A 24419-nucleotide genomic window follows, 5' to 3' on the forward strand; every position below is an offset into this window, starting at 1 on the left:
AACATGATTGACTCAAATTATACTCGGACTTCAAATTCATTAGTTGAAGAACTGCAGACAAGATAGTGTGACTCTCGCAATCGTTCTAAAGTGGCTCATGTGATTATCGCAAAAATTTTCCTCACTTGTGGTTTCTCTCTCTTTCTTCTCTTTTCCTTTTCTAGCCTCTATTTTCCTCCTTTTTGAAAGGAGAAAAATAAAAGACAGAAAAGAAAGCGAGAAGAAAAGAAAAAGAAAGAAAGAGAGAGGAGGAACTCTTTTGCGGGGTCTCACTTGACCTTGATTTGAAAATATTTAGAAATTTAACTCGCCTCCGTTTTGAAATATTGCGGGAAAAATGGAGAGACGGGATTTGCTCGTCGGTATGAGGTTCGACCATTCCTGGCGCCTTTACCAGAGGTAATCGAACCAAGGATCGAATCTATGCCTTTTGCTTTGCCTAAATATCATCTAAGAATTTATCCTAAAGATCTAAATGCACAAAGAATCATGCTTGTGCAATGCAAGGATGTATGCTCTTTTTGAAAAGAAGTTTTGAAAATTTCCAAGTTTTCTGAGATGAACTTGATAAGGGAGTGAAGAAATGATTGAATCTAACTTTAGAACTTGAGATAAATCAGAGAAGTTCTAAGTCTTTAGAGTTGGAAGAATAAATCTTGATTTTGGAAAGAGAATAATTTAAAGTTGAGATAAAGGGGAAAGAAAAAAAAATTCAAGGTTTTTAGAAGATGGACTTTGAACTTGGATTTAGGAAAAGAGATAAAATTGAAAGTGGAATTGAATTTAAGATTTAAAATCAGGATGGATTTTAGAAATCCAAATGGTAAAAGATAGAAATGGATTTAGGAAGTTCAGATGAGGTCTGAAAGTTTGATTTTGGATTTGAAATCTGGACTTGGGAATGGAATTGGATTTTAAAATGGATTTAAGATCTGAAATCTGAGATCCAATGTAGAATTGGGTTCTGGATCCTAAAATGGATTTGGATCTGAAGTTTGAGATCCAAAGTGGAATTGGATTCTAAACCCTAAAATGGATTTGAATCTGAAGTCTGAGATCCAAGATGGAAGTTGAGTTCTGGATCCTAAAATGGATTTGGATCTGAAGTCTGAGATCCAAAGTAGAATTGGGTTTTAAATCTAGAATCCTAAATAGGAATTGGATCTGAAATCTGAGATCCAAGATGTAATTTTGGATCTAATTTTGGATTTGGCATTTCAAAATTGATTTGAGGATAAATGGGTTTCAAAGTCAAATTGGACTTGAATTTGGAGCTTTAATTTGAAATTCAGAAGATGAATCAAGAATCTTAAAGTTTAACTTGAACTTTGAATTTGATTGGGGTTTTGAATATAAAATGAACTTGGAATTTCAAAGTCAAATTGAACTTTGAAATCTTATTTGAATTGAAATTTTTGAATATAAAATGAATTTGAAATTTCAAAGTTAAATTGAACTTTGAAATCTGATTTGAATTGGAATTTTTGAATACAAAATAAATTTGAAATCTCAAAGTAAAATTGGACTTTGAGATTGAAAATAAAATAAAAATGAAGAGATGAATAGGATTTTACAAGAATTGAAGATTGATTGAAGAAGATATTAACATCACTTGGGTTTTTGAAAAAGGGAATTTTGGAAATATGATGCAGTTTTGTCCTAAATGATGGATGAAAAAGGAATTTGAAATTGAATTTTGAAAATCTTATTTCATTCTTTAAATGAATTAAAATAAGATTGAAGATATAATACATCCTTGACTATGGTCATTGAATGTATTATATAATAATCTATATTTAAATTCAAGAGAAGAATAAAATACATTTGGTGCTTTTATAGAATTTAAAATGAAATGAACTCTCAGTATACCCTGACTATGGCCATTGGTATATATTTTGAATTAATTTTAAGTTAAATTCAGATAAAAGAAGAAAAATATTTAAGGAAAATATGATGAATTTTGAAAACGGATCCAATGTGGATCCAGTGTTAATTTATAAAAGATAAAAATCCTAAGTCTTGTTTACATCCTGACTATGGCCATTGATGTAAATCATCAACTTAGGATTAATTACCTCTTACGAAATGGTGTACGTGCCATTCGTGTTCCCATTTGTGAGATTTTTAAAAAATAAAGATAAAAGCATGAAGATAAACAATTTATGATATTTACAATGCTCATTTATTCTATCTAAAACAGGAAATGTAAATTCTCATTAGGATCTAAATATTACAACACATAAAATTGAATTTACAATTCCAAGTAATGACCTTTTCCACATGTTTCCCTACAAAAATACTTGGTTAGTATGAAAAGGGAAGAGAATTTACATACATTGCATCGATTTCAAAGATGCCAATGAAAGATGAAAATGATATATATATCTATGTGCATATGTACATGCATGTATATATATATGTAGATTTGTATACACATATGAATATATATATATATAGGTATATAGGTGGGATAGTGAATGTGAAGGAAATGAATCTTAAATGAGATGGATATATAAAAGGTGATGACTTATGTGAGAGTATGCAATGCTTATGAATGACCACTGACCCATATCTAAAATATGCGGACAAACTGACTTCTCAGTTTTGAATGTAAATCGACTTCAATGAATTGAAATCCCTTAGCAGATCGGCTTCTCAAACTGATATGCTATAGCACAACAGCCTGGTAGGCCGTCTCCAATAGCAACCGAACATTTTACATCCATATTACTTAAACGAATTCAGTGATACTGCCTAGTTGTATTTCCTTCGCTGATTTGGTAAAATATAACAGTTTATCCAGCGAATCAAGGTGATCGCGCACAATGAAGCAAACTTTTTGGTAAAATCAAATCAGTGACCATCCTTTCTTGACGGCAATGAATCACCAAACCTTTTCCTTGATAGTATCAATTCAATTACGGTAAGAGTGCCTTCACCAAAGAGCTACTATGGTTACTAGAGGTTCCAAACAGTAAACGATTATATACAGGCAGTGTGTAGGAAACACAGGAAACAAAACGCCTAATCGCATAGCGAAATATATTGCAATTTGCTGGAAATAGATATATACCGGTGACAATGTGTAGGAAATGTAGGTATTGTGCAGCAGTGCTAACAGTGAACCACACATAAGTGGAGACACAAAGGCATTATACAGGGGATATTGTTGGTGAATAACATAGGGGTTGCTTGCTGGCAACAGCAGGATGCTGTTTGAGACACCTACACCAGATAATGGGATGCGGTGGCATCAATGTTTGGTTAAGCATAAGTGCAGAGAAATCAGACAATAAAGTGTAAGGGGATGGTGATGATATGTTGTGTAGGTGGATGCATCATAGGATTCCACAAAATGCTTATGATAAGTGTGGTGAAAGTAAAAGGCAGTGGGTGATTATAGATGCTAATATGTGACATACTTGGTGGCATCTAGATGAATCGTAACACAAATAGGTAAATATAATGGTATAGAAAGAGAGAAAGAAAAAAAATGAGCACATGATGCAAATGTATCATTTTCAGTGATATGTTATGAAATTTCTGACAGAACCAATACACCAACGTGATACTTTACCTTGACATGCAGGTACTAACAGTGGCGCCATCCAGAGGGGAAATATATATATTCTTCTTAACAAGTGATGCAGGTATACTTTTAGTGGGCCAGGAAGGTCTGAGCTTCTCCACTCCTCTGGTGACAGCGATGAGCAATTCTGCTAGTGACAGTGACATGTCTTGATGACAACACCCCAGGAAATGAGCTATGTTGTGGATTCATCCCTTCAAGCTCAGACTGAACGATTCTGAATCATCATGTAATTTAGCAAGAGAGACAGAATGCTATCATCTTTATTATTGTTGTATGAAACCTTGACGTAGGATGAAGTAGCTGGAACAGATCATGGTTAACGCTGATTTTTGCAACAACTCTATTTCCTTTTTGAATGAATTCCTGTAAGATCATTCACTTAAATATTTAAGCTACTTAATCCAGGTAAAATTGAAGTCTCAGGTCCTACCAAAGCGAGCCCAAGTAATCCCAAAATGCTAATAAGTAGCTGAAAGTAAGTTGCATCATAATGTGTTATAGTGGATATTATGAAATATGTAGCAAATGCGTGATTATGGCAATGAAAGAGGAACCAGGCTTCTCTAATGCCATCCTTGCTACAGACTGCTCTGTATCTTTGCATCACCTTCAGCTGGGGTATCGATGTTTTGATTTGGGTACCATTTTATTCCAAATAAAAAGCCATCTCAAGTGCCTTATCTGTAATAAGGACTAATGCTGGTATGTTTTCCACATAGAGCCTCCTTGATGGTCGAGTGGCTTCTGCAAGTTGAACAACATCTTCTGAGGCATTATTTTCCACTGAGGATGCAGCACTTGTAGTAACTCCATTATAACTGGGTATGAAACAGGAAGAGCTCGCTGCCATGGTTAAGAGAATTGTTGGGCTTCTATGCCCAATGATAGTTAAGCAGATGCCTCTGTTGCGAGTCCACCCCTAATTGGTTGGTTCTTCGAGGATCTGCAATCTCCAACAGAGAAATACGTGAAGGGATTCACCTGTACATAGAGGTGAAATGGAACAAATGGAGACAAACTGGATTATGATATAAAACCAAATTAGAATTTGCCAATCTTCAACCTTAACATGAAGGATCTCCAACATGCTCATATGGATCGTGACCCATGACTGTCTAGTTTAGAGAAACCAAACTATTATGACATGCTCCCTTTGTATTGACGACATACCAAATATATAAAAACATGATATTTATTTATTTTATTTTATTTTTGCAGAAACAGAAACAGGAAAATTTTCCTTTGATATAAACTAAAACCTGTAACCATGAAGATACTTACCTGTACACCAGCATTTGATGAAGCATTTGACAACTCTTACTGGTCTTATGAGGGAATTTTCATTCACCTCATTGCTTGATATCTTCAAACCCTTTGCTCATACACCATCACAAGTGAAGGATTTAATAAAGCCCTGTTGCTATCTACCAAGGTCATGCTACCCCCTCTTTCAGATCACTTATTCTTCATTGGGCATTTTTAATTCTAACAGAATTCGATAACAACTCTACTGCCCTCCTATGGGTTTGATTCCGAAGACCTAGCAACAATTCTTGGTAAATGGTTATTTCAATAGGGCATGAGTCATGAGAGGCTGGGGAGAAATTTCGATGGAGTTTCGGCATCGACTGATTCTTATCAACAGGTCGATCTCTCACATTTCCCTGTCATAACTGCTTTAACAAGGTATTCTCAGCAGCGAATCGATTCTCAATGAATCGACCTTTGTGAGTTAATTTATGTTGAGTAAAATGGTAAATGATGAAGTCTGAGCATTGTAATTCCTCATCGACGCAACAACTTACTGCCTCGATTGGTAATGTTCACAACAAATGTATAGGTAACAACACACGAGTGAGAATTAATGGTAACAAAGAATCAGTGTAAAAAAAAAACATGAAGATCGCAATCCCAACAAAATAAAAGATAACAAAACATAGAAAATATGCATGAAAAATGCAGAGATATGAACAAAGGCTTAAAAAATTGGCATGTCGTATGGGTAGAGCGAATAAAATCCAGTGAGCACAATACATTGTTTACGAATTGTAATAACACTTGAGGATAATCGAAACATGAAAAGACGATCAGAATCCAAACAGTCAATAACAGTGAAAATAAGAAATAACGAAACCCAAGAAACCAAAGAAAATTTCAATAAAAGAAAGAGGATGTTGGAACGGGGATTCCATTTGCTGTAGCAGCAGGGTGGGTCGATCTTGCTATATGCAGATCGATCCCACCTTCAATGCGTTTTGAAAAAAAAATCAAAATCTGAATGATAAGGTAAAAGTTTCTATAAACAAAATAAAAAAGGGGGGGGGGAGGAAAAACTGAAATACGGTAAATCAACGAGACGGATAAGCAATATATATAAAAAAAAGGAAAAGATGGGCCACTTACCTCCAATTTCTTTTACTGGAACTGAGAAATCTTCTGGTCTATCAGAGGAGAGGCTTCAAGAAGAACGTAATAGAAAAGAGAGAAGGAGATCTGAAGGAAGCAGTCGAGAGGAAGGAAGAAAATGGGGAGGTGAAAAGTGATAAAAGAGGAAAGGAAGACTGATAAGAATAAGAGGAAAAGGGAGGAAGAAGTATGAGGCAGTGAAGGAGTGAAGACGGATCCTTCCCTTCTCCTGCGTGATCCCCTCTTAAAGATGAAGAGGAGCCTTCGAGAGGGGATTTGTTGGAGATGGAGGGCCATCCAGTGGGAGATGGTTGGAGATTAAAGGTGGAAACCAAGAGGGGAAGTGCGCGGGAAAGAGGTCGTTGCCTCTTTCTCAATTTTCCAAAAGAAGGATTCCCCTTTTTTTAAGATTTTTGTAAAATGGTTCAAGGTGAGGTTTTTGATAAATCTTCAAAAACCACTTATTTTTCTCGTAGTTTTTTCAATTTTTTTTTGTTTTCTGCAATTTTCCATTTTTTTGTATATTTGGAATAAAGATCTAAGATTGTATGAGAAAACAAAGATAAAACACTTTTTTTTTTGTATTTTTCTGAGAAATATTTACAAAAGTGTTTTTCCGAGAATTTCAGACCATTTCGGGGAAATTTCTTTAGAAGAATGGGTTTGGACCCAGGTTTTGAGAAAATGTTCGAGTTTTGACACTTGAATCGAAAAATACAACGTGATGGATCCAAACGGATGTCGAATGGACTGTTCGAGCTAAAAAACTATTTTTGGTATTTTCTGTAATTTTAATTTTAAAAGTTGGACAATGAGACTCAGATTTGGATCAGGACAATGGATCTGGATCCGAAATCGAGTCAAACATATAAAACAAATTTAATTTCAGTAAAACTTGAGAAATGAACTGGAATTTAGATTTAAAAGTGGTTCAATTGCTTAGAAAAAAGATATCAGGGGTAAAAAAGGAATATTTAAAAGATTTTGAAAAATTTGGGGTGTTCACAGCTCATCAGCATCTCTAAGTAAATCATAAAATCTACTAGCTGCATCGTTTGGTGATTCTTTATCTATGACAGTTTTTACATCACTAGGAGAACCTAGTTCTGTTCATGCGACATCAAATATCAAATCCATATATGAATTATCGTGCACCATATTCACCCGTACATCAAAATTGTTTCTAAATTCTTCTCCATGAACCGTCCAATTCTTATAATCACTCACAAAACTCTTCCTGTATAGGTGATGTCTAATGCCATGAGGTTTTACAAATTGATTATTCTTACAAATCTTGCAGAGACACCTAATTCGACCTGTGGGATCCACTGTACTGATACTTGCCATTGCAAATTCAATAAAACTTTCAACACCATCTATATATTCATGCGATAACTCATTGTCCACTATCCTACGGTACATCCATTCACGATTTGCAGTCATTTTCGTATAATGTTACAAATAATAACCTAACCAGTTAAAAGAGAACCATCAGAATGCTATGATGAAGAAAATATCAAATTTATCATGCAATATATGATGTCATACAATAACAAGAATTATGATGCATGCATTGATAACTTAATATTTTCATGTGCAAACTATTAATGACACGATACATTCATTTGAAGCATGCTTTCTGATGTCTATTTTTAAATCGTTGTAATTTTGAAAAGATTTTTAAATGAATAACATGTGAAAACATGACATCAAATAATAAAAATCGGTTCTCACTAGTGGATGAGACCGGGTCGAATTCAGGGAACGGGAATATTTCGTATTCAAGCACACAAATCTAAACTATTCTTTATTGTTGTATTATTAAATGTAAAATGTACGAGAAAAGTAAAAACAACTAACTATTACAACAAATGAATACCCTTCACAGATGGCGTAAAAAGCAATATTTACAAACCCAGAATTAAATTCCTAATTCTAAACTGAAAAGTAAAAAGAAGCTTCTACTCTTGCACTTTCGTGTCACGCATGCGCTTCAGCTCTAATCCTATGCTATCCTGCACAAATCAAATGAACACGAGCAGTACACGAGATAGAAGTAAAAGTATACTAAAAAAATACTAATTAAATACTAAAAATATGAAAGAAATCAGGATAGAAATCTAAATGACTAATTACAATTTAAAACTAATTCTAATTAAATCTACTAACAACTAACTAATTACAAAGCACTTAACTAACAACTAATACTTACTTAACAAAAGCAAGAAAATAAAATGAATTTTTTAAAACAAACTAGAAATTAATTGAATGACAGGAAATCAAGGAAGAAAACAAGAATTGAAAATGAAAACAATACAGAAAATGAGATGAAATCTATGAAAAAAATTGAAAGCATAATGTGATCATCGCAAAATTTTTCCTCTCTTGTGGTTTCTCTCTCTTCCTTCTCTTTTCCTTTCCAACCTCCATTTTCTCCTTTTTGAAGGGAGAAAATAAAAGAAAGAAAAGAAGAGAGAAAAGAAAAGAAAAGAAGAGAGAAGAGGAACTCTTTTGCGGGGTCTCACTTGACCTTAATCTTGAAAATATTTAAAAAAATAAATCGCCTCCGTTTTGAAATATTTGCGGGAAAACTGGGAGACGGGATTCGCTCGTCGGTACAAGGTTCGACCGTTCCTGGCGCCTTTACCAGGGGTAATCGAACCAAGGGTCGAATTTATGCCTTTTGCTTTGCTAAAAGATTTATCTAAGAATTTATCCTATGTCTAAATGCACAAGGAATCATGCTTGTGCAATGCAAGGATATATGCTCATTTTGAAAATGATTTGAAAATTTTTCAAGTATTTCTGAGATGATCTTGATAATGGAGTGAAGAAATGATTGAATCTAACTTTAGAACTTGAGATAGATCAGAGGAGTTCTAAGTCTTTTGAAATAATCAGAGTTGGGAAAATAAATCTTGATTTTGAAAAGAAAGATTTGAAGATGAGAGATAAAGAAATGAGGCTTCAAAGTCAGAAATAGACTTTGAAGTTGAATTTGAGTTTTACACTTGGATTTAGGAAAGGAAATGAATGCTTGAAATGGAATTGAATTTTAAAATTTGAAATCAGGATGGATCTGAGAAATCCAAAATATAAATGAATTCAAGAAATCCAAATGTGATCTGTAAATGGATTTAGATTTGAAATCTGGAAATGAAATGAAATTGAATTTAAAAGTTGGAATTGGGGATGGAATTGGATTCTGGATCCTGAATAGAATTGGATCCAAGATCTGAGATCCAAGGTGGGATTGGATTCTGAATGGATTCTTGGATCTTAAAATGGGTTTAGGATCTAAAATCTGAGATTCAAGATAGAGTTGGACTCTGGATCCTAAGATGGATTTTGGATCTGAAGTCTGAAATCCAAAGTGGAACTGGGTTCTGGATCTTAAAATGGATTTTAATCTGAAGTCTGAGATCCAAGGTAACATTGGGTTCTGGATCCTAAAATGGAATTTGGATCTGAAGTCTGAGATCCAAGATGTAATTGGATTTTGGATCCTAAAATAGACTTGGATCTGAGGTCTGAGATCCAAAGTGGAAGTTGAATTCTGGATCCTAAATGGATTGTGGATCTGAAGCCTAAGATCCAATGATGGGAGTTGAATTCTGGATCCTAAAATAGAATTTGGATCTAAAGTCTGAGATCCAAAAGTGGGGATTGTACTTGGAAATGTGGATCCAAGTTGGGATTAAGATCTGACTCTGGTCTTGGAATTTCAAAATTGATTTGAAAATTTTGAATTTTGAATGAATTTCAAAGTCAAATTGGACTTTGAATTTGAAACTTGATTTTGGAATTTAGAAAATAAATCAAGAATTTCTAAGTTAAATTGAACTTTGAATTTGATTTCAAAGTTAAATTTTGGACTTTGAAGATGAGATAGAATGGATGAAATCGAAATAGAAATTGAAGAAAAGATTTTCACAATCACTTGGGTTTTTAAAAGGGGAATTTTGAAAACATGATCCAATTCTATCCTAAATGATGAATGAATTTAAATAACTTTGAAATGGGAATTTGAAAATCTATTCCATTCTTTAAATGAATTAAGAATGAGGTTGAAGATATAATATATCCCTGACTATGGTCATTGAATATATTATATAATAACCACATTTAAATTCAAGTGAAGAATAAAATATATTTTTGGTGCTTTTATAGCATTTAAAATGAAATTAACTCTCAATATACCCTGACTATGGCCATTGGTATATGTATCAAGTTAACTTTAAATTAAATTCTGATAAAAGATGAAAATATTTAAAGAAGATATGATGAATTTTTTGAAAAAGGATCCAGTGTAGATCCGGTGTTATTTTATAAAAGATAAAAATGCTAAGTTTTGTTCACATCCTGACTATGGTCGTTGATGTAAATCATCAACTTAGGATTAATTTACCTTTTACGAAATGGTGCACGTGCCATTCGTGTTGCCATTTGTGAGAATTTGAGAAATAAAGGCAAAATGCATGAAAAACAAGTAATTCATGATATTTACAATGCTCATTCATTCTATCTAGAACAGGGAATGTAAATTCTCATTAAGGTCTAACTATTACAAAAATCGAATTTACAACTCCAATGATGATATCTTCCATATATTTCCTGCAAAACAACTGTGTTAGTATGAAAAGAAAAGGAAAATCACACATATCATATGGAAATCAATAGTGAAAGGCTCATATGCCAAGATATATATGAAAAGGATGGGAAATGATATATACATATATGTATATTTATGTCCATATATGTATGCATATCTATATCTATATATATATATATATACATGGAGATATGTATGATCATATATATATATTTACATATATATATATATAATATACTTATGAGTGAGAAAATATAAGCAATAGATGAACTTTGTTGAGAGTGAAATGCAGAAATATCACCAGTGGAACATCAATGACAGATAGTATACGACTATTTCAAGTCTCTAAGTCACAATAGACCAATGCAATATTTTCCAGCCACAAGAAAAATTCATTGATTTTCAGCTGAAAAATGGCACAAGGGGATTTCCTAAATTAATTAGAACATATATACCATCTAGGTGGAGATGCAATGTGCCAAACTCCTGGGAGAGTGAATATTGTCCTATGTGCCCGATATCTTAAACTAATGGTAAGACGGGGCAATAAGTGAGGTATAATGTGTAGTAGGTTGGGTGCAGTGACAAATTTTCTGCAAAGCAGTGGCAGCAAGGTAGGTGCTATGGTGACTTAGTGAAGTGATGGTGAAGAGCGAGATGAAGACATGTGCCTGGAGTGCTGTAGCAAATGCTAGGTATTACTATTGCTTAAGACAGTGACATAGTGAAAATGGTGCAACAATGTGATGTGTGAAAGTATGAGATTGGGAGTAGAGTGGCGATTATGATACTATGTACAATGGAATGATTATACATATAACAATGTATAGGAAAATACAGTGAGGAAAGATGTAATTGACGAGGTTGATCCTGGAACAGAATATGCAATCTGACATTATAGCAGTAGACCAGCTAAAGATCATCTCCCTAATGAAGCAACTATCTTAATTCATAACTTGGTTTGATTTTCCTGTCCTCTCAAAGACAAGGGTTTTTGACAACCACAACAATTAGCAGCATACAAAGCCCATGATCAATTGCTTTACCTGCAAAAAGGATATAGCTGTAGTGAAGAAAACCTAGCAACTTGGTCTAAGAAATTCGAATACCCTTAGTTTTGACCTAGACTATCGGCTCTGTAAACATGGTACCATAATTGCTAATAGATTTTGCAGGCCCCTCTAGCACAGGCTATGGAAAGTGGTGTTGGGGTGAAGGGTAATAGGGGAGTTATAAGAGGATGTGCAACAGTGTTGTGCATGTGTTGTATGTTAAGTAGATGGGTGTATTCATTGCAGCAGAGTAGGTTGATGTTTGATAGATGAACCCAAGCAAACTTATGTATGAACAAACACAAAGATAACCATTTGTTGTTCTCAACATTCAGCTTTGAGCTTTCAGAAGCTGGAAATATAAACAAAGTGAGAGAACACATGACAACCTTAACAGCATCGTTACAAGATTACCTCTCAGAAATTGGTGTGCGTGACTGCAAATGGGGCCAACCTCACGCCGATACGAAGTTTGGGGTTGTCTTGAAGGACCCAAGCATCCGACCAGAGAGCAAATAAGGATCAACTAGCAGCTATAATTGATTGCTACAAGACACAGCACCCAATTCCAGTCCACGACCAAGTCCTGTATTGGCTGTCTATATAAAATCCAAATGAAAATTTTAGTCCATAATAAAAGCTATCATTGACTGGAGCTGGAAGAACGCAAAGACGGGTACTGAGGCTAATGGTGAAGGGAAGCTCTGCTTAGTGGATTCACCAGCAGATGGGGAAAAGGTTGCAACATCAAAGAAAGAAAGGAAAGAGAAAAGAAAAAAAAAATGAGGAAAATGTCGGTCTTACAGGTAAACTTAGAGGACCAGCTACCCTGGACATCACAACAAACTACATCTCTAGAGCTCACACTAAAATTGTGATTTACATGAATGGCCTTCTTAGGCAAAGGGGTACCTCTCTCAATCCGACAAGGATCTGAAATCTGTGCCACCACAAACCCCTAGCTTGGGTCTCTATAGAGCATTCCTTTGACCAAATGATAGCAGCATTTGTGCGATCCCATGGATCTGATGGAAACCATATGTGAGCAATCTTGACCCCATCAAGAATCTTTGCTTTAGCCTCCTCCCAAAATGGTGGAACCTCATTAAGAAGCATATGAAAAACCATGCCATTATTCCATACATTTACTGTTTGGGTACAACCCCAATGGATAAAACTTACCATCTGAGTTTATCTCCATGGCCAATTGGATCTGCTGTAGCAACATGTCAGATTGTCTACTCAACAAATTAATCCTGCTACCACAGCAGATCGGGGATCCACTTTCTTACTGCTGATGGGAGGCAGGGATACTGGAGGAGGTGTCGTGGGTACACAATGAATGAAATAATGAGAGAAGGTGAATGTAATGTAAGAAACATGAATTGACTCCAGGAGGAACTCTAAACATTTAGATTTAATCGCAGAACATGATCCAATATTATGACGTAGCAGTAGAACGTCAAAATTAAAGGAAGACTATGTCTTTCAAAGTGCAAATTGCAACAATTAATGCAAAAGAAATTTAAAACGTGAATCATCATGTAGTAGGAAATTGGGTTGCAAAGAGAACCATATGCAGGCTTCAGGTATGCAGTATATATATATATATATATATATATATATATCAAAATCGGATTCAAACCCCATTGCAGGATAGTAGGTTGATGCAGGGGTGATGAATCCATCCTTGAACAATCCGATATGCAGAAGGAAAAAGATATGGAAATTGAGCCTCATAAAAGAATAATGCCATTGACCGATAATGAACTGAAATACAAAAGATAAACTATGGCCAATTATGCAGAACTACAAAGAGGGAAAACAAATCGGCAGGAATTCAAAAGTAAATTGGTAAAAGGAGAAACAACTGTTTGAATCGGGTGTTCCCTTGATGCTGCTCTATATGAGCCGAGGCGGCTTTGCACAGATCAACATCATATATAAGACTCGTTATTTGGAGTATGTAGGACTCAGAAAGACAAAGAAAATAAGGGAAGAAAGGGGGAAATAACGATTTTAAACTAGGCTAAAACAAGTATAAATGCAATGGAAAACAGGAGATCAATATGAAGACCAGGATCGGCATGGGACGTCGATAATGCAAAAAGTTATCTATAATGTATAATTAAACTGAGAACATGAAATTGGCGTAGGAACAGAAAAAAAAGAAAAAATGAAAACAAACTATCAAAATGAAATAGAAAATAGAACATAAACAGAGAATCAAGGGATTGTTGGAATGAATATTTCATTATTGTTTGCAAAGGGGTGAGTCGATTCTGTTAGATGCAGGCCAACCCTACCACTGGTGCATTAGGATAAAAAAAAAACTAGAAGAAAACTGAAATGAGGTATCACGAACAACGAGGAATGTAATGAAATGGGAAAGAGGTCTTTACAGGAAATCAAAGGAGGATGGAGGTGATCGCTTACCTTTTGTTTTTGTTGCCTGGGCCGAAGAATCTTCGTGGATCAGTTAAGAGAGAAGAAGAAGGCCTGCGACTTTTGGGATTGAGCCACTCCTTTCAATCATCGGATCTGGCTTGTCTAAGCTCTGAAGAAGAGAATTCCCTTTTTATTCCACCACAAAAAATTCTCTTACCTACAGAGGTTTTGAAGGAGACAGGAGATTAAGAAGAGAGGGGAAGTGGATGAAGAAGGAGGTAGAGGGCAATGGCAATCAGAGAGGAATCAATCCCAATGAATGAGTGATGCTTGATGTGAAAAAAAATGGATGCGAGAGACAGGGAATGGATGCCTTAAGGGGTTCCCCGAGTGTCCTCTTTAAAGACGAGGAGGAAGATTCGAGAGGGGGAATTAGTTGAAGATGAATGGAGGGAGAAAGGTTCGTTCAGGATGGACGATGGTGAGAGATGAGGGAAACGCGCGGGAGCAAAACCGTTGGGATTTTCCATTTTTTTCATAAAGGGAGTCTCCTTTTGAGTAAATTTTTGAAAAAATGGTTTAAAAATGAGGTTTTCAGAAAAAATAACTTAAAAAGCTTAAAAACCATTCGTTTTTCAGGTAGTTTTTTCATTTTTTTTTGGTTTTTGTGTTATTTTTTTTCATTTTTTTGTATTTTTAGAATAGACTCTAAGATTTATGAGGAAAATAAGGATTCAAAACAGATTTTTTTGTATTTTTGCAAAATATCTACAAAAGAGAGTTTTTCTGAGAATAAAAAGCTATTTCTCTGAAAATTTCTTCAAAAAATTGTTTGTATCCAGATTTTTTTTTTGGAAATATTTGAAGTTTACAACCTTGAACTAAAAAATATAGAGTCGTGGATCTAAGAGGATGCCGGATGAACTGCCCGAGCTTTTTCCAAAATTCATTGTTGATACTTTAAAATCTTTAATTTGAAAAGTTGGATAATGAGGCTCAGATTTGGGTTTAAAATGCTGGGTTCGGCTCCGAAATCGAGTTTGAATCTATCAATATGGATTTTAATCTAGAAAAATTGAAGAATGACTGAAATTTAACTTTGAAATTGCTTTGATTTTCTTAGAAAATGAGGTCAGGGGCTAAAAGGACATTTTTACAAAAACCTTTAAAAAAAATTGGAGTGTTCACAGATGCCCCTCTTTGCTACTAAGCCGGTTGAAAGCCGAGCTTAGTGGCAAAGATAACACTCCAAATTTTGAAAATGCCCCAATCAGCAGATCTGAACTGGGTGTGGAAGAATTTATTTGAAAGATGACTTCTCAGGCTTAAAACCTTATCCTGAATGGTCTTTGAGGAGACAAAAATCTTCGAAAATGACATATCTGAATGATAGAGGATAAGGAAATTGTGATGGGACTTCAGGTGAAAATCCTGAAATGGTGGAAAATCAGAATTTTGATCAGGTCTCATGGGTGAGACAAGATACTCTTTTTGGAATGATTCAGGTTTATCCCTTAACCTGGATGAGACGAAGATATATCAAGATGAATTAGATGAGAAAAGGAATACATGAGAACCTTGATGGGACATTTTTTGGAAAATTTCTCGTGAAATGAAGCTCAAGTAGGATCCTATCCTGGATGGATATACAAAGCATGGATTCCTCGATGGGAAGAGCCATGATGGGACTGAAAGAAAACATCTCGTCAAAACGAGGAATCTCATTGGAACGAGACTCAGGTTTAACCCAAACCTGAAAAGAAGATACCTCGCGAAGCGAGGATCCGGGTTAACTCTTAACCTGAATAGGAAATCTACCATACGGATTTCTCAAATGGAAAAACCATAATGGGACCTTCGGAATTTGGACAAACAAATCAGAAAGGGGTTTTGCGAAAGGAGAAATATAGGGTTCTCTAAAGCTTTGAAAAGGGGAAGAAATTGGGCGTCTCATTGCTGAGGCTGAAATAGCTTTTGAAATCAAATGACCTTTCGCAGAAGGTTCAGGTTTGACCCTTATCCTGAGTGGGGACAACCATACAGAATTCTTCAATTAGAAAACCGTGATGGGACAAGAAGAGATACTTCAACTGAATGAGGCAACTCTTTCGGGAAATATAAACAACGCTGGGTTGCATCAAAATGGATATTGAATATTTATTTCATTTTCGAATACCTAGAAAATTTTGCCAATAAGATAAATTTATAGTTGATTCAAATGCATTGAAAATGTGCACGTATGTGCAAAGATATTCCCTCTTTTACCTAGAGTATTTCCTCCAATGAGGTTAACTCCTCAGTTCTAAGAGTCAAATTCAAATTTTTAGCGTTGATGATTTTCTTCAAGGAAGCTATCCATTTCCTTGATATGAGAATAGAAGAAATATTCTTAATTTCATAAAAGCAAGTAGTGAGAAGATATTGATAAAAGAATTTTGCATGAGAAAAGATGACTTCTTGCAACTTTGGCAGTTTGATATCTGGGTGTTTTCCCATGATGATCCTTTTGCACTCTTTTTGAGTCACTGAACTTTCTCGGGTCCTTAACATCATCCTTCATTTGGATGTGTCCTAACTTTTCTCTCTTTTTCGGGGAAGGGTACGTCACAAACTCCTTCATCTTGGAGATGTTCTGATCCTTCTTTTATCTCAGGAATTCTATTGATAATATTGGCTAAAAAAGTCTTTAGGTGATAGCAGAAATCAAATATCTTTTAGGGTTTGTCAGTAGGTTCATCGCACTCGCCTTCATCTCGACGGTGATCCAAACTTTCCCTGGAAGGATCCTTCACAAACTCCTTCATCTCGAAGATGATCCAAATCTTCTTTGGCTCCGGGGTCTAACTTGTCTATTCGTCTTCATCTTGACAACAGTTGAGAGATCCCTTTTGCAGATATTTGATTGCAACTTTAAATGAATGTGAAGACATGGATTAAATGGATTCTTTTAAAGCTCAAGATATTTCCACTGCCTGATTGTCAGATAGTCATTTTAAAACATGCGTCATAGCCAATATCAATTCGCTTCTGGCTTCTCAACATCATTGAATATTTCTTTCACAAATCATACCGAGGATATTTCTTTCATCCTTTCGGTTGACCAACAGGAAAAGATTTGAAATTTACCTCTTTTTCGCAAAAAGTTTCACCTTTTTGAAAAGAATACTAGAGGTAATATGAGGTAATTCTTTTGTGTAGTCAGATTTTTAGAATCCACAAATGTTTTTAGCAAATTGGCAAAGTTTTCACGACTTCTTTGTGAAATAATCACTCAATATAGATTTTGATGAGACCTTTAGCTGTAATTAAAAGAAATGGTGTAAGAATCAGACTTTAGAACACTTGACTGATGAAATACATTAGGTTTTGGAAATCCCGACTAGTTATGGGAAACTGGATTTTGATAATCCCGACCAGTGAAAACACTGGATTTCAAATCCCGACCAGTTATGAAAACTGAATTTTAAATCCCGACCAGTGAAAATTACTGGATTTCAAATCCCGACCAGTTATAAAAACTGGATTTCAAATCCCGACCAGTAAAAAATACTGGATTTCAAATCCCAACCAGTGAAAAATACTGGATTTTAAATCCCGACCAGTGAAAAACACTGGATTTGAAAATCCCGACTGATCATGCATATAATTCAGGGTTAATTAGCATTTAAATATGCATGATTTTATGAAATAATGTTTCAAAAACCCAATTTTATGTGGCAGGGGGGTTTTCACCCAAATAAGTGGCCCAGTTGTGAGGCTCTGTCCCGAACTATGGTTCTGGAAGAGAGCCCAGCAACGTGAAGACCGGGACAATATAGGTGGGGTGGTTTTTGAAAACATGAGCACATGCAATCAAATCAGAAGGCTCTAAAACCTAAAGAGATAGAGATTTTGAAAATTTTGAAGGAGCAAACATTGTTTTCAATCAAGCCTAGATTGAGGAGGGTTGTATTAGACCTAAGTCTATGTGAGCATGAAAATTTCCTCCTCAATATGGTCCTACCAAACCATACTTAGTCTATATGCTTTCCATGTCAGCTGGGTTCAGGTCTAGGCTCCTAGGTTCACATGATATCATAAAGCAAAGCTGACATTCCATGGAAATCGATTTTGACAATTTGAACTAAGTAGAGCATTAGATTGATCAGGCAAAGACAGGTCCCATCTCGGTCGCCAAACCTGTTATCATCGCAAAATTTTTAACTTTTGCAAATCAAACTGACCTTTGAAAAAGATTTTGAAAATAACTGGCCTCCGTTTTAAAATGCGGGAAAATTCCGAAGAATGAGACTCGCCTGTCGGTACGAGGTTCAACCGTTCCTGCCACCTTTAACAGGGGTAATTGAACCAAGGATCAATCTTATGCTCTACTCTATTCAACTTGTCTAAATCATATTCTAATTTCTAAATGCACATAGAATCAGGCATGTGCTATGAATTTTCAGAAAATGCACATTTGAAAACATGATGTTTGCTTTGAATGATTGAAACATTAAGAAAATGTAAATCTTGGAAAATCGTGAATTGGGATTTGAAATATACTTCTGAGAGAAATAAAATCGATTTTGAGGAATCCTTGACATTTGGTGAAAATCGATTCTGAGAGACTTGGTTTCTCTGAATTCAAACTTGGAAATTGAAATTCTAACTTAGAAAATTTGAATTTGGAACTTGGGAAATACTTGAAATATCCTTTGAAATTCAATGTCTTTGGGAAAATCGATTTTGCTATAAGACTTAGGAGATTTTGAGAAAATGAACTTCTTTGAATTGAAATTTGAATTGGAATTGGCAAATGCATGAAATGAATGAATATGAATTTGAGGAATTAAGAAATACTTTTTGTATTTTGAGAAATGCAGTGCATTTTTGAAGTTAGCCTAAGAGTGTAGGCTGAATGTGGCTAATGTGAAGATCATAAATCTAAGTATCATTCGTATTCTGACTATGGCCATAAATACAAATTCCACCAAGTTTATAAACTTCATAGAAGCTAGTGCATGTGTCATTCGTGTAGACCATAGTGAGTTTGAATATGCATGAATCATCATCCATCACACATTAACATTATTTTAAAAAAAATAAACTATATGCAATGCTGCCTAAGCTAAGCAGGAAATGTAAATTCTTATTCCAAAGTTTAATTTAATTTACATCACTATTGAAATTTAAATACATGAAAAATAAAGTCTTCAATGTACCTGCAAAACTAGAAAACTTGGTTAATGAAAATATGTTGGCTTTTCTAGATTTATCCAACAATATCAGGAAATTGTTGGATTTTGCTAGATATAAGCCTTTTTGCCATGATTCCCTTAAATCAAAATGATAAAGTATGAAATAAAATTGAATAAATAAGGAAGATAAGATATGAAATTTCGAAATTGGGGTCCAAATGACCAAAATACCCCTAATAACAAGACTATGGCCTTGAAATTAGAGTTTTTAGAAAGATATTTTGATAAAATGCAAGTTTTGAAATTTGAATGTAATAAACTAAGCTAGATATGATGTGACATGCTTAAATATGTGAAAATTAGGGTTAGGGATTTCGAAATTTAGGTCAAATGACCAAATTGCCCCTGATAGCAAGACTATGGCCTTGAAATCAAGGTTTTTAGAAAGAGATTTTGGTAAAAATTTGGGTTTTATGACCTAAATGAAATCAAATAACTACAAAATTAAACCTAAAGCATCCTAATATGATTATGAACATGATTAAACCCTAAAAATATATGCTTATGCACGAAAATCCAATAATATCACAAATTTTGTGATTTTTGCAGTGTTTTTGGATCTTTCAGGAACCCGATTTTGCAATTTGCTTAATTCAGCCATCAAATGGATTCAAAAATCCATACAAATTGGTACCTGCACTTTTTATAACCCTAATATCGAATTGGAATTATAAAAATAATTTTTTGACATTAAATTAATCCGAAAATTGCATTAAACCCTAAAAATATGCTATTTTTGACCTAATTCACCAACCAGTCTCAGTCCAAGACCTAAACCAGGGGTCAAATCTCCATGTAAGTTTATGAAATTTTATAGAGACTAACTAGGAAGGAAAACAGAGATTTCCCAATTTACAGATCGGAAAAATCATCTCCGGTTAGGGAGAAAACCTTCCGGCAATCTGAGCTAAAATATATCACTTTTAACAGGGATTAAAACAACTACTTCAGATTGAAAATATAGACATAAATAGCAATCCTAAACAAAAATCTCTGAAATTTTGGTGGTGAATAGTAGACATAAAACTAACAATACTCACTTTTTACAGATCTAAAATTGGATCTGTGGTTTGGGATTTATGAATAACACAAGTCTGATTAGGGTTTTGGTAAACCCTAACGAGTTTTAAACTTAAAAACAGATTCTCTGAAAGGGGAAAAATACTAAACAGTAATAAAAAATCTGAAACTTTCACAGCAGACAGATCTTCTCAATGTGAATCCATAGCACTTTACAGATCTAAAATCGGATATAAGATGAGATAAATATCATCACAGCAAGTTACCTTCTTGATTTTAACCACGATTTTAAAGCTTTAAAAACCCGATCTGATGTCTGATTTTTTTGACAGGGTTCCCGAGATCCAAAACCTCTGATTTTTTTACAGTAGCTCAATATCTCATGCATGAATCACATATAAAAAAAACAGAAATAAACAATAAGAACTTCAATCCGAAATAACATTATCTTTACTGTTCTAAACCTAAAACACACAGAAATTTAAGAAACTTGAAAAACCATGCATTAACTAATGTAAATAAATAAAATAAACCATAAAACAGTAAATAAAACTTATTTCTACGCTATAGAACGTAAAACAAACATAAATAAACCATGAAAATAAAATAAAAACAGGGAATCAATGGCTGAAATTTGATATCACCTTTAAAACATAGATTTAACCCATTAAAAAGGGTAAATCATATATTTTATTGGTTAATAATGTAAAGAATCATATTAAAATCAATTCTAATGGATTAAAATCTCTGTAAATCAGCCAAAACAGGGTTAAATCACCTTCTTGGATTGTTCTTGCTGATTCTTGATGGTTCTTGAGGTGAAACCATGGTTGATCTTCCATAAGGAGGGGTATCTAAGCCTAGATCTAGGTTTAAAACATTAAAGTCATTAAATAAAATATGAAAAAGGCAAAGGAATTCATACCTTGGAGTTGCAGCAATGGAGGAAGGGCTGGAGAGGAGAGAGAAGCTCCAAGAATCCAATAGGAGGTAAGTGAATAGTGAAAATCGTCCCCCATATAGCCTCGTTTTATAATAAAATTTTAGGTTAAAAATCAACAATTTTGAAAACTTTGGACTCTCTAAGGGGGGGCGATTTTTGGGTGGAGTTACCTATATGCCCTTGACCTAAATTATCCTAATTAATCCCTAATTAACCCCTAGCTAAACCTAAGAATCCCCCAAATGTGGTGCCACTTGGCATTTTCTCACATTGGGTTTTTAAAACACCTTTAAAAACACTAGTTTTAAAAACTAACTTTCAAAAATGAGTTTTTCAAAATGGTTTTGACTCTTATAAACCTCTAACACTAACCAAGACATCAACTAACCCTAGTCTAGCCCTGACTGACTCGAATATGGCACCACCACAAGTGGGCCCTACTTGAGTTTTTACAAAAAGCGATTTTAAAACTTGAAATTGAAGGAGTTTTCAAATAGATTTTCAAAAGCAATTTTAAAATTATAATTTTTGAAATGGCATAGGGTTCTAACTGAATTAGAATTCCTCTGGATATGGTGCCAACTGAGTGGGCCCACATCGAGTTTTGGAAATTTTGAAATAAACACTGAAAATGGCTTTGAAAAGGGGTTAAAATCAGTATTTGAAATTCAAGATCTTTGAAAATAGGGTCTCAAGCGAACTGGAACTCCGAATTAGAGTCCTAAACTCTTAGGACTCTGAGATTTTAAATTTTAGAATTCAAATGTAAAAATTTTTGAAAGATTTTATCAAGAAATGATAAAATAAGTCAGAAAACACAGTCAGGGTTAGACTCCTAACTCGACCGAACTCTAAAATAGAGTCCTGAACTAACTGGACTCTATAAAATGACCTAAATTTTGACAATAATCGAAAAAGACTGAAAATGGAAATAAAACAGACTTCAAAACAGACTTCTGACCAGATTAGGACTCTGAGATAGAGTCCTGATCGGACTGAAACTTTCAAAAATTTAAGAAATTTGATGAATAGAGGAATTCAGAAGCGACACCACCTCAATGGATCTCATCTGTGGATTGAAATCGATTAGAATTTGAATTTGAAATGAATCCAGATTGTTTCCTTGAGAAAATATTTCGAAATATAAAGTCCTGGGGTTGGAAAATGACAGAGTATTGAATAAAAACCCAGGTTTTGAAATTGATTTCGAAATAAAGCATTAAAATTCAAATCTGGATTGAATGTTTTGAAATAGGAGTGCTGGATCTCGAAAATGAGATGCAATGCTATGCAATGACATGCAATGCTATGCAGAATACATGCAATGACATGCAATGATCTGTAATGACTTATGAAATGGACAAACACTGGATGAGGGTGAAAATTTGGGGTGTTTACAGATGCCCCTCTTTGCTCCTAAGCCGGTTGAAAGCCGAGCTTAGTGGCAAAGAAAACACACCAAATTTGGATTATAAAAATGCCCCAGTTAGATGAATCTGACTGGGTATTAGTTCAAGTGATGATGATAGATATGAAATGAAGAATAAGGAGAAAATTTTACTTCAAAAAGAAATGAGATTTAGGTTTTGCCCTTAACCTGGATGAGACAGAAAATACCTCGTGTAGAAACGAAGCTCAGGTTTGATCCTTAACCTGATCGGGCGGAAAATGAAATACCTCATCAAAGGAGGCCCAGGTTTATACCCTTAACCTGATTGGGCAGAAAATGGAATACCTTATCAAATGAGGCCCAGGTTTATACCCTTATCCTGATCGGGCAGAAAATGGAATACCTCATCAAAGGAGGCTCAGGTTTATACCCTTATCCTGATCGGGCAGAAAATAGAATACCTCATCAAAGGAGGCCCAAGTTTATACCCTTAACCTAATTGGGCAGAAAATGGAATACCTCATCAAAGGAGGCTCAGGTTTATACCCTTATCCTGATCGAGCAGAAAATGGAATACCTCATCAAAGGAGGCCCAGGTTTATACCCTTAACCTGATTGGGTGGAAAATGGAATACCTCATCAAAGGAGGCCCAGGTTTATACCCTTAACCTGATTGGGCAGAAAATGGAATACCTCACCAAAGGAGGCCCAGGTTTATACCCTTAATCTGATTGGGCAAAAAATGGACGGAATCCTCGAAAGAAGAGACCATGATGGAACCTTCGGATTTCCGCACAATGAATCCGATAGGGGTTTTGCAAAAGAAAGGAAATTGGGGTCCCTAAAGTTTGAAAAGGGATTGATTTTGGGTGCCTCATTGCTGAGACTAATTAACTTTTGAAATTGCCTTTTGCTGAAATTGGTGGCTTAACCTCAAGCCGAAATTGGACTGTCTATGGTAGGACAGTGGGGACACAGGGAAGTGTGCGAATCTGAGAGCCCGTGCGCTCAGATTATACCAAAGAAGGGAAGGAATCTTGAAAACTCCCGTTATCAAGTCCTAAAAAGGGATAACAACTGATGTCAGGATGTGCCAAAGATGAACCTCAAGCTCTCGCTTCACGCCAAGATAGCTAGAAAATATTGTCAAAATGTTGAAAATTGTTGTTGATTCAAAATAATTGAAAATGATGCACTTTGTTTTGAAAGTATTCCCTCTTTTCTACCTGAAGTATTATCTCCGACTGGGCTTAACTCCATAGAATCAAGATTCGAATTCAAATTGCTTGCGATTGACTTTCTTTCAAGGAAGCTATCAATTTCCTTGATATGGACGGAAAAGAAAGTATTCTTGATATTGCGAGAGCTATTGGTGAAAGAATATTGATAAAAGAATTTCACAAAATTAAAGAAGATTCTTGAAAGATTTGGCAGTCTGATATCCTGGGATTCTTTTCTCATGATGATCTTTCTGCACTCTTTTTTTTTTTAGCAGATTGGAGCTCTCTTGGATTTTTCGGGAATTGCATCATCCTTCATTTTGGAGATGTTCTGACTTTTCTCTCTTTTTTTTCTTGGGAAGGGTACGTCACAAACTCCTTCATCTCAGAGATGTTCCGATCCTTCTTTTCTCTCAGGGATTATCTTGACGATTATTGGCTCATTGGTAGGAAATCTCTTGACAATAGCAGAAATTAAATATCTTTTAGGGTTTGTCGGTAGGCTCATCACACTCGCCTTCATCTCGACGGTGATCTGAACTTTCCCTGGAAGGATCCA

Source organism: Nuphar pumila, chromosome 3 (assembly GCF_984573655.1).
Source record: "Nuphar pumila chromosome 3, dmNupPumi1.hap1.1, whole genome shotgun sequence".
NCBI lineage: Eukaryota > Viridiplantae > Streptophyta > Magnoliopsida > Nymphaeales > Nymphaeaceae > Nuphar > Nuphar pumila.